This window comes from Chelonia mydas, chromosome 21, assembly GCF_015237465.2.
Source record: "Chelonia mydas isolate rCheMyd1 chromosome 21, rCheMyd1.pri.v2, whole genome shotgun sequence".
In the NCBI taxonomy this organism is placed as follows: Eukaryota; Metazoa; Chordata; order Testudines; family Cheloniidae; genus Chelonia; species Chelonia mydas.
In genome coordinates, this window is record NC_051261.2 from 17,422,533 (window position 1) to 17,436,278 (window position 13,746).

The window sequence follows — 13,746 nt, forward strand, 5'->3', positions numbered from 1 at the left end:
TGAGCTAGCTAGCAGGGGTTGTGCTGGAAGGTGGTAACACCAACTGGTTCTTTGATCTATAGATGATGGCAGAAGTGGTTGAAACTGCTGGGTCTGCTAACCAGATGAAAGGGTTCCAGGTGTTCCCCATTTTTCCCCTTCCGGTTGCTGAGTTTTCACCAAAATCCACACTGTTCTGCCCATGAAAATTCCATTCCCTGAAATTTTGGAATTGGTCAGATGCAGCATTCAAATGTTATCACGTTGGAAACGTACTAACAGCCAGACAAACACCAAGAGCTTCTCTACACAGGTTGGTCCCCCGCCCCACACACACACATTAACTATTGTTTTGGATTAAAATGGCCAGTGTCTGTCTGACACAATCTGTCCTTTTCTTTTCTTTTTCTTTTTAATTATCTGGCCACTTTTTGCAAATTGGCTAATCCATTTTGCAAGTGGATTGAGTCCATTTTGAGATGAGTTAGTCCAGCACAGGTCTGTGTGGACATATCTGTATTTTGAATGAATAGTTCTGCCTCTGGCAGTCCTCCCACTACTATCCCACACTGCACTGTTTTGCATCTGGATTGGCCTGTCTTTTTACTTTCGTACCTTCTACTACTCTGGCATTGACTGGATGTCCCCTCCCAGTTTAAACACTGGCATGCCATCACCTGTGCCCTGTCAGTGTACACACGGCCAGAGTCACGTACCCCTCTCAGTGGTGCAGGGGCCATGCCACATACACCCCCAGGGAGCCGTGCAGAGATCATGGATTTCCTTGTGAGCTGGGGAGATGGCCTAGTCCTGCCTTAGCAGCTACCGTCAGACTACCCAGATATACCAGTCTGTATCGAATCCAGTGATGGACAGGGGTCACTCCCAGGACCAGTTCTAGAGCCGCTCCACAGGCAAGGACAACCAGTCCTCTGGCATGGTCCCAGCCCCTGCCCCTCCTATCACAAGCTGGACCCGATTTTTGCCAGGCGGAGGCGTCCTGTTGTTCTGTGGACAGCACTGGAGGCCCCCAAGAGGCCATGTCGTGAGGTAGGGTGGCCTCCCACGGAGCCAGAGAGGGAGGAGCTGCTCTCTGCGACGTGGTGGGCGGAGCCAGGCCAGGTCTGACCCTCCTGCTGGAAGCTAAGGGGCGGGACAGGACCTATAAAAGGTGGGTATGGGGCCACTAGCTCAGTGGAGCCTGAGCAGGAGATGAATGTCCCAAGCCTGCTGCAGATCCTGGGCCCAGCTGAGGAGCACCCTGGCCCCGGAGGAAGCTGAGAGTGGCGAGGAGCGCACGGGAATGCCGACAGCCCAATACCCCGCTGCGATGGAGGACCCCATGCCTACGGAACCCCCCTCCCAGACGCCGGTAGGAAGCAGCCCAGGGAAACCAGACGTTGGTCCAGTTTTGCTGTCAGAACCCGAGTCAGCGTGTTGCCGTGGGATCCCTGCTGACCCTCTGCCACTGTTGGGCCCAGGGCTGGTACCCGGTGGAGTAGGGTGGGCCCGGGTCTCCCTACCCCCTGCTGCTAACCCAGCCCCTGAGGTCGCAGCCTCCCCACCTTAGGTCAAGAGACCTGCATTTGTCTGCCATACGCCTGAGCCAGGATGTTGCTCTTCCCTGGCTCAGGGCCTAAACCCAGAGACTGTTTGGTGCTCCACCTTGCCTGAGGGTCAGAATCACCCCAATCACTTTGCTACCCTGCTCTGCCTCGCCAAAGGGGCCTCTGGCCCTGGCACTTGACCTGCTAATCCCCTGAGAGTGGGCGGTGCCCCAGGGAGTAGTGAGGCGGAGTGGCCTCCCGCTGAGCCAGAGGGGGAGAAACGACAGCTAACCCACTACGGGCCGGCCGGGATCCCAACCAGGACCCTGATGTGGAAGAGGTTTCCCTGAAGAGCCCGGATCTCTTCCCTAGGCAAAAGCCTGAGGAAGAGACGGCTCCTGAAACCCAGACGGGCACCCAGCCTGCCAGTGCTGGGGTGGGGAGCTCTGCCAGTCCCTATTGTGGCCTATATAACAACACAGCTGTATGTGGGGATATATGATGGAGTGTATAGATGCCCACATGGATGAGGAAGGCTGCAGAGAGTCTCCCTGTGTGGCAGGTCTATCGATCCTGTGTGGTAGGGAGGAGACTTTTAAAAGGGAGGAAACTGCAGCCAGCTGGGGAGGGGGAGCAGGGTTAGATCAGCTGAGCTGAATGGCTGGAGTGACTTCTGAAGCCGCGGGGGGTGGGGAATGACCATCCGGGATATTTCCACCCCCAGCCCTGTGGGGAGTTCAGTGAACTCCCGGGGCAGTGACCCAGCCAGAAGGACTCCTAGAAAAGCACTATGCTGACTGCCCTGGAGTAAGAGTGGGCTCTTCCTCTTTGACTTGGCTCAGGGAAGAAGTTATTCTTGGGGGTGCTGGATCATTTATCTTCCTTTTGATTCCCCCATTGGAAAAGACATAAGAAGGCCTGCAAAAGATGGGGTCCCTCTTGCAAGGACTAAGGAGCTGGGGCCTAGACGTAAGCCACACAGTGCAGGTAATTGGGTGGGGCCAGGGACTCCCACCATCAGGGAGAAAAGCCTTGGGGGGCTCATTTACAAGTGGATGAGAATGTGGGTGTTCAGTCGGCCCTGCTGAGAAAGGCAGGAGTACAGAGGCTCTGAAGCTGCAAAGGTCCTTACAGGAACCTCCTGGGCGTGGATCTAGAGCGGCCATTAAAACGGGTCATAGATAATCAGCAGCAACTCGCCACACAGCACCAGCAACACCTGGTGCAGCCGCTGATAAGTGAATTAGCCACACGCCAACAGGAGCAACAGCCGAACCTGGTGCAAAAAAAGCTACCAGTGCTCCAGCCCCCGGGCCGAGGGGGTGTTGGCTGAGTTGGGCACTGACAATGCCCGAGTGTTTCTCACCGCTTTTGAGCGGGTGGCATCCACCACAGGGTGGGTGGTGGAGCACTGGGCCATGCTAGTGGTGCCCCAGGTGTCAGGACCGGTTCAAACCACCTACTGGGAACTTGACTTGGTAGCAGCCCAAGACTATGCGGGGGCAGTTCTGGGAGAAGGCGTAACCTCCAGGTGCATGCCCACGAACCAAAGCCCAGAAGTTAAAAGATCATTGCTGGTGGTAGCTGAAGCCGGAATCCCGTATGGGGGTACGGGTGGTGGAGTTTGTGCTTGTAGAACAATTCACCCAGACTTTTCCTACAGGAGGATGGGCCTGGCTGTTAACGCCTAGGCACGAGACCTTGAAGGATGCCATGAACTTTATGGAGAGCTACCTAGCTCAGTGGTGCCCAAACTTTTCCTGTTGCACCCCCCGCCTCCCCTCCCGGCTTTACCAGGAATGGCCTGAAGGCAGAAAGGGAATGAGGGCAGAGCTGGGCTGGGGGTGGAGTGGAGCTGTGGCTGGGGGCAGAGCTGGGCTGGGGTGGAGAGGGAATGAGGCAGAACTGCTCTGGGGTTGGAGCAGAGCGGGGCTGGGGTCAGAACGAGGCTGGGTGACGCTCCTTCCTGCCCCCTGGGGTTGGCAGATCCTCTTTGACTCCAGAATCCAGGGAAAAGACCATGTTTGCCACGCGCTTTGGACTGCACCAATGATTTTCCAACAATGCCGTTTGGGTGGCGGGGCAGGGGCGACCTTTCAGAGATGAATGGATCATGTACTCCTTCTACATGAGCAGTATGCTGTGGCTTATTTGGCAGAGAGTCGCATATAGCCCAGTTTGGGACAGCTATCTCCACCATGTTTCCGCAGTACTAGAGTTGATCGCCAAAGCCATCCTGACTGCCGACCTGGCTAAGTGTCAGCTGGTCGGGGGGCAGGGGACAGGTCACCCGACTCCCAAAGCCACAGGGGGATGCCCATCCAGGAGATCTTCACCCCCAGCCCTACGGGGAATGCAGCGAACTCCCAGGGCAGTGACCCAGCCAGAAGTACTCCTAGAACAGTGTCATGCAGACAGCCCTGGAGTAAGACAGCACTGCTGGGCTCTTCCATGTGACGTGGCCCCGGGAAGAAGTTATTCTCGGGGGTGCTGGAATGTTTATTTTCCTTTTGATTCCTTCAGTGGAAGAGACCCAAGAAGAGCCGCAAAGGGCAGGGTTCCTCTTGCAAGGACTAAGAAACAGGCACCGGAACATAAGACAGACAACTGGGCGTGGCCAGGGACTCCCACCATTGGGGAGAAAAATTAGGGGGCTCTTACAGGGGGTGAAACAACTCTTTGTTCCAGGACCCAGCGGCTGCGACCGTTCTGGGCAGTTGTGAGCTAGGAGCCTGAACCTGCTCAGATTTTATCGTCCTCTCCTTCCCCTGCTCATAATGGCATGATCCATGGTGGAGAATTTAAGCCCTGAAGTGTGTGTTTCTCTGAAATGTAAATCTCGATTGGCCAAGCCAGCACTCCCCATCCCCTGTCCCTCTTCCTCCCCGTTGGCCCCACCCCCACATACTCAAAATGGCACTGGTAGACTGTGACCTATGCAGTGTTTATTTCTCTGAAATATCAAAAACTTCCCTCTCCCACCTGTGCAACCGCTGCTCCCCACCCCGGCTGACACACCACTGGGGTTAAAAATCTAATGCATTGTAATGCAGGCTTGTTTATTGAAACAGCAAATGTGGAAAGAGAGAAATAAAACGGCCCTTTGCTTCTGCCTTTGAAGGATGCTCTGAGCTTTCCACAACTGTAGCGTTTGATGAAGTATATCTCCCAAAGTGAGACAGTTCAAAATTCATAGAGATGACAGGGCACTGGGCTAGCTCAGATTCGCTGCATTGTTAACCCCTTGGTTCAGAATAATTCCTGCAGAAGTCTTTATTTTGCAGTGCATTTTGTGCTGGTCTGTAGCTTTTAGAGACGCTAAAGCAAGAGTGCTTTTTGGCACACACATTACCAGGCAACGCAGCCTTCTCAGGGCTGCCTGCATAAGTAGCAACTTATGCAGGGGACCATTCTAGTGACTAGCACCGGTGCATATCGCGCTGGCCTGCCTAGTGCCTTCTCTGTCTCTTGGTAGCACACCTCAGGGTAACGTCCTCCAAGGTAGGGACAGGGTTCAAAAATGTAATTAGTAACCTGCTGCCCAGCTGATCTAGCAGAAAAAGGTCTAACCCAGGGATCTCAAACTCAAATCACCACGAGGGCCACATGAGGATTGGTACATTGGTCCAAGGGCTGTATCGCTGACACCTTTTTCATACAAAGATACAAAAGCCCCTCCCTCTGCCCCCGGCCCTGTCTCCATTCCAACCCCTTCCCCAAATCCCCACCCTGGCCCTGCCTCTTCTCCACCTCCTCCCCTGAGCATGCCACATCCCCACTCCTCCCCCCACCCTCCTGGAAAGTCTTAAGCGCCGCCAAACAGCTGTTTGGTGGCGGGAAGCACTGGGAGGTAGGCAGAGGAGCGGGGACGCGGTGCACTTGCGGAGGTGAGGGGAGCTATGGTGGGCCACAGGAAAGAACTCTGCAGGCCACGTGCAGCCTGCGGGTCAAGTGTTTGCGACCCCTGGTCTAACCTGACCCAAGGGCTGGAAGTTGAAGCTAAACAAATTCAGATCAGAAATAAGGCATACATTTTTTAACAGGGAGGGTAATTAGCCATTGGAACAACTGACCAAGGGTCACGGTGGATTCTCCATCACTGACCATTTTAAATCAAGATGGGATGTCTTCTAACAGATCGGCTCTAGGAATTCTTTTGGGGCAGTTCTTTGTCCTGTGTTCTACAGGGGTCAGGCTGGATGATCAGTGGTTCCTTCTGGCCTTGGAATCTATGAATCTGTGAATCAGATGCACGTGAAGTTACTAACCTGTCCCCTGCTGCCACCCCTTAGCCTTACTATCCAACCCCAACCGCACAGCCTACCAGCGACCTAGGATTGGTATGGGGTCCTATCGGACAGCAAGGGGAGGTGGCAAACCTCTTACCATCTCCAAGCTCACCCCAGGCTGGGAGAGGCGACAGGAGTGGTGAGACAGCAACGTTTTCTCATTGTTGCCATGGAAACTGGAATTAGTACAATAACTACTTGTTCTGTTTCGCAGCTCCCACACCTGGCGCCCCTCCACGCCCCCCGAACACCGGCCAGGAGCGTTTTCAACCTCTAACTGCCCAACAAATCTTCAGGGCAGCAAAAGGAAGACGAGAGATGAGATGTTTGGGGACCTTGTGTCTGCATCTCAGAAGAGGGTTAAGAAGGCACAGATGTAGAGAGAAGGTCTCCTCGCAGAGAAGGACAGAGAATTGACAAGGGATAGCTGTGAGAGAGACAGGGACATGCAGGAACAGCTCCTGGAACTGACACAGAAGCAGATGGTCCTGCAGGAGAACATTTTGGTGCATAGTTCACATCTCAACCCAGCCATGTCCTGGAGCCCACACCAGCAATGCATGCTGGGAATAGTAGTACCCTTCTCCAAGTTCCAGCTAGAGTCAGTTCCTTCCCCATGACAAGGAAAACATTGGATCCTGGTTTCTTCCCTTGACATTCTGCACCGCAAGGTAAGAACAATGGTGACACTCTGCACCTATAGACATTGGTGTCCTGAACAGCACAAATGCGTGCACTCAACACCTTAGAAATGTGTGCCTGGTGTGCACTGCTATGTACCTTGCACTTTGAACTGTCTCATGTTTTATGTTTCACTGGTTTTTATGGTTGCACTGTTCTGCCCAATAGAGATTTTTATTATCTGCACTGTTTGAAGTTCACAGAAGTTTCTTATTGACACAGTCCATGTGTATAAAACTACACCTATGGCACAGTCATAAAATCGATGCACAAAGCCTAATAAAAGCCTGACAAATGTCCATTTCGTAAAGTCATTATGCCCAGCCTGACAGAGTGCGTAATCGACGTTCACGTCACCATTTCACCCTGGGCCCTGATGCTTTTCTGTAATTGGCAGAGGCTACTTCTCCAGCTGTTCCTAACGTTCCGAAAGTCTCTGCCCCTCCACCTCTCCACCATTGGTGAAGCTCCGCATGGGGCTTCGCACAGAGATTGTGCCAGACACAGCAACCAGCCATCCCACCAGGCAGATACTGCTCAGTAGCCTCCATCACTTGCCAGCAGACTCCTCTGTCTCCCTTTCAGCTTGCCAAACACACACACCATTGTCATTCCGCAGCTGCTCCAGAGAGAGTTAGACAGCTCTTTTCTTCTGTCCAAGTGCGGGGGAAAAGGGGTTGTCAGCCAGGGAAGTAGAGGGTGAGCTTGGTCTCCCAGAATGACAGGGGAATCACAGAACCATTGATGTCCAGAGTGGTCCTGGGAGCAAAGTTCTCTTTCTCATTACAGGCAACAGGTTAAAGGCACCATGGCCCTTTCCAGACCACCCCACGTTAATATTGGCAAACCTGCCATGGTGATCAGCCAAGGCCTTGGAGCAATCCCCCTTTCTGTTGATGAACTCTGAGGCCTTGTGTGGGGCTCAAAGAATGGGCACAGGTGGGTCCCATCTAGGGCGCCAATACAACTTTGGGAACCCCAGCTGTGCAAATCCACCCATAACCTCCTGTGCGTTGCCGAGCTGTCTGACCCAGGCATCAGCATGCGCTTTCAGCAGCACACACCGCAGTGTGGCCAACCATGAGAAGAACCCTGATGGTTGATCTACTAACCCCAAAGTGGTGAGCTACTGACCAGGGATGGCAAGCTTCCAAACGGCGATGGCCACACACTTTTTCACACCATGGTAAGCTCTCATGTTGGTTTGCTTGAGCTTCTGCACAGATCTCTAGGAAAGTAGCCTTTGCCATCCTGAAATTCTGCTGCCCTTGGTGGTCATCCCAGATCTGCAGCACTGTCCCATCCCGCAGTCAGGGCTAGTTGGCCAAGCCCAGAAACAGCAGTTCCCTGAGTGAAGCTGCTCCAGGAAAAGGTCAGGCACAAGTAGCTGCTTGACTTCATCCTCCTCTTCCTCCCCTTCCCAAACTGGCTCAGCAGCACAGCGGCTTTCCCAAAGCCAAACCATCTGGCCCTGCAGCTGCAAATACAAGTGCAACAGCTGCTGTATATTAACAACTGCCAGATCACCATGTCCAGCACAGTCCCCTCCAGGCTGGTTGACAGCAGTTTGAAAATGGTGCTGGCTCACGAAAGACAAGTGAATCATGGGGACAGGAGGGGAATCCTGGGACTTTACTTGTTTGACCCCCAAGTCCCAGAATTCCAGTGGCTTCCAGTGGGTATCCCAAAATGCACTGTGAGAAAAATCCCAGAATTCATAGACCCTGAGAGCAGGACAATGTATGGTGGGATACCTGCCCAGAATGCTGTGTGCTTATTCTGAAAAAACTCAGTGCTATGTGGGCACACTGATTCCAAGGGAAGTAGGCTAAAACCGGCCATGTGGACCCAGTTATTTTGGAATAGTTACTCTGTGAACATTTATCCACAAACATATGTTCTGCAAAAGACACCCTGTGCAGACGACAGCTTGTGAACTGTGGGTACTCCTCGCTTTATTTGGCCAATTAGAAACTCCCTCTGCTTGTCGGACTGCATGCAATGGGGCAGCCTGGAACTAGGCTGACCAGATAGCAAGTATGAAAAATCAGGACAGGGGATGGGGGTAATAGGCACCTATATAAGCAAAAGCCCCAAATATCGGGACTGTCCCTCTAAAATCGGGACATCTGGTCACCATACCTGGAACTCGCCTACTAATCAACCTGCCCCATCCAAAAGGCAGCCGATGGGAGCTCCCCCCACCCAACTAGCTACTTTTGAATGGATTAGGACAATGCACATCCATGTGAAATCCACTTGCTGTGGGCCCTTGGCACATGATTTAATTGGGGATTGGTCCTGCTTTGAGCAGGGGGTTGGACTAGATGACCTCCTGAGGTTCCTTCCAACCCTGATATTCTATGACCTGCAGAGCTTTCACCCAGCATCGGAGAGAAGTGCTCCATTTCCAGGAGCCGCTCCACAGGTACAGGGCTTAGAGTGGATGTAGTTTCCAGTGCGAGCGCCCTGTTCTCTGCTTGACCTCTAGCCTGGCCTCTCAACTTTTGTTGGGCAAGATGAAGCCCGATGGCTTTTGTGATTTCTGACCCGTGCCTGCTGCGGGGTGCAGGCAGGGAAGGGAGGAAGCCAAGTTTGGGTCCATGCTAGCTGGGGTCTGCAGGGCTCGGGTGTCAGGCTGTGATGCCATGGAGTGTTCTGCTCTGCAGGAATGGGGAGGCATGCCAAGGGTTCATAGATCTGGTTTCTCCAGCATAGTGCTGGCCTCATGGTTCCTGTCCTCCCAGCAGTGCGCGGTGGGAGTGAGGAAAAAGGGAACTGGATCTCCTTTTGTTTTCTTCCTTGTGGCACTGGCTGCTCTGAAGGACGAGGCGGGTAATGAGTGCTCTTAATCCCTCGATGCCAGGAGAAGGACTACCGCTGGTTAATCAGGCTCCTCTATCCTGCCACTTAAGCTCTTTAAAGGGTTAGCTTCGCTAACCAAATCCTCCTCCTCCTTTCTGTGCTGCAGCCAAGTCCCTCCCCTCCTGCATCTTGGTGGGCCTGTCTCTAAAAGGATCAGGAGATCTCTGCTCCCAGCCTTTAGGTGATGCCTCCGGGTGGGTGCCAGTAAAGCTCACAGCAAACTCCCCTCCCTCACCCGCACAGTGTTACAACATCTTTCTTATCCTCTCTCCTGAGCCACTTGCTCTCTGCACATTTCTCCTGCTGATGCTGCAGATTAATCTGGTGAGTTCCCAGCTGCTCCCCCCTGGTGCATACCCAATCTATTGCCTGGTCCCTGCTCCCCAGTGAAGTTGGTATTTCTCCTAGCGAGCTGGTCTGACACCTTGGCCAATGCCCCAATGTTGCTACTCAAGCTTAGAAGCCCTGGGGCTCACTCTAGAGGCTAGCGCAGGACACTCCGACAGATCCTTTCCCTCGTCTCTCCAAACCGCGTGTGCCAGATGGTAGATCCGTGGGGAGCTGTTGGGAGAAGTGAACAAAAGGAGAGAGGATGCCATGAGAAGAATTTAAATTTGTGTCCCATCCTGGCCATTTCATGCTCCATTGTTTGCTACTGGTTCCTAGGGTTGGATGACAGCCACCATCTTGGCTGGCACCAGGGACTGCCAGAGCTGAATGCCTGAAGCTGTATCAGAGCCACATCCCCAGGGATTCAGACACAGGGGGGACCCATAACACACTGACCAATGGATTTGTGCTTGCTTTCTCCAGGCCTAGTGACAGGGCAGCCTCAGTCACGGATTTCTGCCTATGGAGCCAACTTCTATCTCTAGTAGTTATCTGGCTCCCGTGCTATTCTGGGACCATCCAGTCTGACCTCCTTTTTAACACAGGCCAGAGACCTGCCCCCAAATAGAGCCCACATTTAAGAAAAACATTCCATCCTGAGTTAAAAATTGTCATTGGTGGAGAAAGCATCACAACCCCTAGGAGGCAGGGCAGGGCTGTTATCCTATTGAACAGAGGGAGCAGAGGCCCAGAAGGAGCAAGGGACTTGCCCAAGGTCACACAGGGCATCTGTGGCAGAGCAGAGAATTGTCCTTTGGTCTCCTATGCTAATGCCCTAACCACTGGCCCATCTTACCTTGTCTGCCCCTCGTGCTCTGCCAAAGCACAAGCAGGGGATTCTAAGGAATAGTTTGAGGCTTGTTTTATTTTCAGTCAGACCTTTCTTGAGTTACACTGACTAGAATCACCACTGGGAGTGCATTTCCTGTGTGTAATGTACATGCTTTGCTTGGCCAAAAAAGTAATTAAGGCCAAGATATTCACAAGTGACTAGTGATGCTGAGTTTCAGAGTAGCAGCCGTGTTAGTCTGTATTCGCAAAAAGAAAAGGAGTACTTGTGGCACCTTAGAGACTAACCAATTTATTTGAGCATAAGCTTTTGTGAGCTACAGCTCACTTCATCGGATCCGATGAAGTGAGCTGTAGCTCACGAAAGCTTATGCTCAAATAAATTGGTTAGTCTCTAAGGTGCCACAAGTACTCCTTTTCTTTTTAGTGATGCTGAGTGTCTCAAATTTTTAGTGCCCAGTTTAAGATGCCTTAAAAGGGCTCAGCCAAATACCTAGCCTCTGCAAATCACGTCACTTCAAGGGGGTCTCATGGTGGGTGCCAGATATTGCTTCTGGAAACCTGGGCCTAAATAAAGTCAGTCTGTATTGGCACAGCAGGATTTCCCTTTTGCATTCCAGCCCATTCATATTGAAACTGTCAACTCGGGTACTTTCGACCCAAAGTTTAGGTTTTTCTTTAGAGCTGGTTGGGACTTTTCTGCGAAAATTATTTTCCAATGGAAAATGCAGTTTCCACAAAGTCAACATTTTCCATGAGAAAAATTCTCAATTTTGCCAAAAATTTCCATATTTTTTGGTAGGGGAAATTTAAATGGAAATATTTCATTTTGGGTTGGTTGAACCCAAATCAGAATATTTTGTTTTATTGCACTGACCCAACAATTTTGTTTCATATCCGTTGAATACAACATTAAACTTCACTTTCCTATCACTGCAATGCCTTATGGGATTTGTAGTTCAGCCCTCAAGTCTCTCCTATAGGCTGAGCTCCCTAGAGGACTACATTTCCCATAAAGCATTATTACCTTCCCGCTGACGAAACTCTGTGTGGTGCATCATGGGGGTTGTATTCCAGCCAGGGCGCCTGACCTATAGGGGAAAATGAGGGCATCTGGCTCCCAAACTGTAACTCCCATGAGACAATGTGCCACAATGGGAAAATGCAATTTAATGTTGAAAAGACATTAAATGAAGTGTTTCGGGTCATTTCAACAAGCCCAAAGGAAACATTTTGATTTTTGGAATGTCAGAATATTTCATTACAATTGAAAATGTCAAAACAAATTTTTTTATTGTATTTTTTTTCTGTCCGGTGAAAAATTTCAACTTTTTTGTCCCAATTTGGAATGAAATCAAATGTTGAGCTGTTGGAATTTCCCAAGGCATGGCAATGCTCAATTTTGCTTACCTCTAGTTGTGTTTAAAACAGCAGAAGAGGGGTAATGATTGGAAACCGAACAGAAATGTTCTGTTTTTCCATGGGTTTTAGTAGAATGAGCTTCCCCAGAAGCGTTGGCAGAATTGTCAGCACCTGTGACGTTTTCCTGGGGCTCACCATACATTTTCCTTTTCCTTTGCGTACTTTTCCCCTTATCCAGAATACTAATAATGCGTTGTTCTTACCTAATGCTTTTCAGGAGTAGATCTCAAAGCACTTTACTAAGGAGGTTGGTATCATTATCCCTATTTCACAGATGGGGAAACTGAGGCACAGAGCAAGGAAGCAACTCATCCAAGATCACCCAGCAGGCCAGTGGCAAAGCTGGGAATAGAACCTAGGTCTTCTGCATGCCATCCTGCCTCCCCACCAGCTGCTAGTACTTTCACGGTGATTGAAAGCAGGCAGGCCCTTAACTAACGCTAGCCACACACTGTTCACCAAGGCCCATTGAAATCAATGGAAAGATTCTACACAGGCTTCAGTGGGTTTGGAATCAGTCCGACCCCCATATGCAGGGAGATGGAAGAGAAAGAGACTGAGGGGAGCACAGCGGGGAAATGTGGGAGCCAAGAAAGACTGGGAGGCAGTGGGGTCATGGGAAGGGAGGGAGGAGCTTACTAGGGGAGGGGTGCAAAGAGGGCTAGAATGGCAGCTCCCCCCCCCCCACAGAGGGGCTAGCGGGGGTTCAGCAAGGGGATAAGCCCTGCATTTTTGTGTGACCATTTTCACCCTGAAATGATCAGACTGGAGTTGGGAGGGTTAAAAATCAGAAAGCTGCTGGAAAAAACAATATAGCTTTTGCTTTTTCCCCCTCGTGGTCACGGTTCAGGTTAACATTTTTGGCACTGTTATTTTTAGTAAAAGTAAAAGACACGTCAAGGCAATAACCTGTCTCTGACTTACTGAAAATAACCAGGACAAAATGGGGCTGACGGTGGGATGAGAGCCCAAGCCCTGTTGCGGGAGGGGGGCAGGGTCCAGCACCCACCACCACTGTGGCTGGGAGCTCCGGGGTCCCCCCGCCACCCACGGTGGCTTGGAGCTGCAGAGGTCTCCAGTGGTGACTCGAAGCTTGGGGGCCGGAAGCTGGGAGCTCTGGGTCCCCCTGCCACCCGCAGTGACTGAGAGCTGCAGGGGCCTCCCACCTGCCTGTCACGGTCAGAGCTTCAGGGCATGGGCAGCACATAATGCAGGCTAGGGGAGGTTAAGCCTCCCAAACCTCTCGCCGCCAGGAGGGGGGCAATGGCAGATTACCCTCTGGGGCCCATGCCCAGGGCCCAGGCCAATTTGCAGCCCCCGGAAAAATCTCCCTCAACCAGAGCCTTGGGTTTTGAAGAACCTGAGGTTTTGCTATGCCCCAGGCAGGTTCCGGGCAGCTGAGGAGGTGGTATTTGCTACTCAGCTTCCTGGGTTCCTCTAATCTCTGGAGTCCAAGAGGGAGATTACTAATGAACCCAGGAAGCTGAATAGCACATACCATCTCCTCAGCAGCCCCAGAACCTGACTGGTGCATGATAAAAAGCAAAAATTTCCCCTGCCAAACCTGTAACTGGGGTCCTGCGGAAGCAGCTTCGCTGGGGGAGGCAGAGCCTCCCTGGCCTATTATACCCGCTGCCTATGACTGTACCTTTTAATTTCTTTTTGACTAACTTCCTCACTTCGTGTAGTTCCCCTTTCTGAAATTAAATGCTACAGCGTTGAGCTGCTGTGGTGTTTTCCCCACCACAGGGATGTTAAATTTAATTATATGATGGTCACTGTTA

At 51.7% G+C, this 13,746-nt stretch overlaps 1 long non-coding RNA gene across 1 annotated transcript; it reads left to right on the forward strand.

The window, feature by feature from the left end:
- Positions 1–1,176: 1,176 nt before the first annotated feature.
- On the forward strand, positions 1,177–4,825 carry LOC122463486. The gene is made up of 2 exons (XR_006286908.1): positions 1,177–1,351; positions 3,737–4,825. It is a non-coding gene; the product is annotated as an uncharacterized LOC122463486 (long non-coding RNA).
- The last annotated feature ends 8,921 nt before the right edge of the window (positions 4,826–13,746 follow it).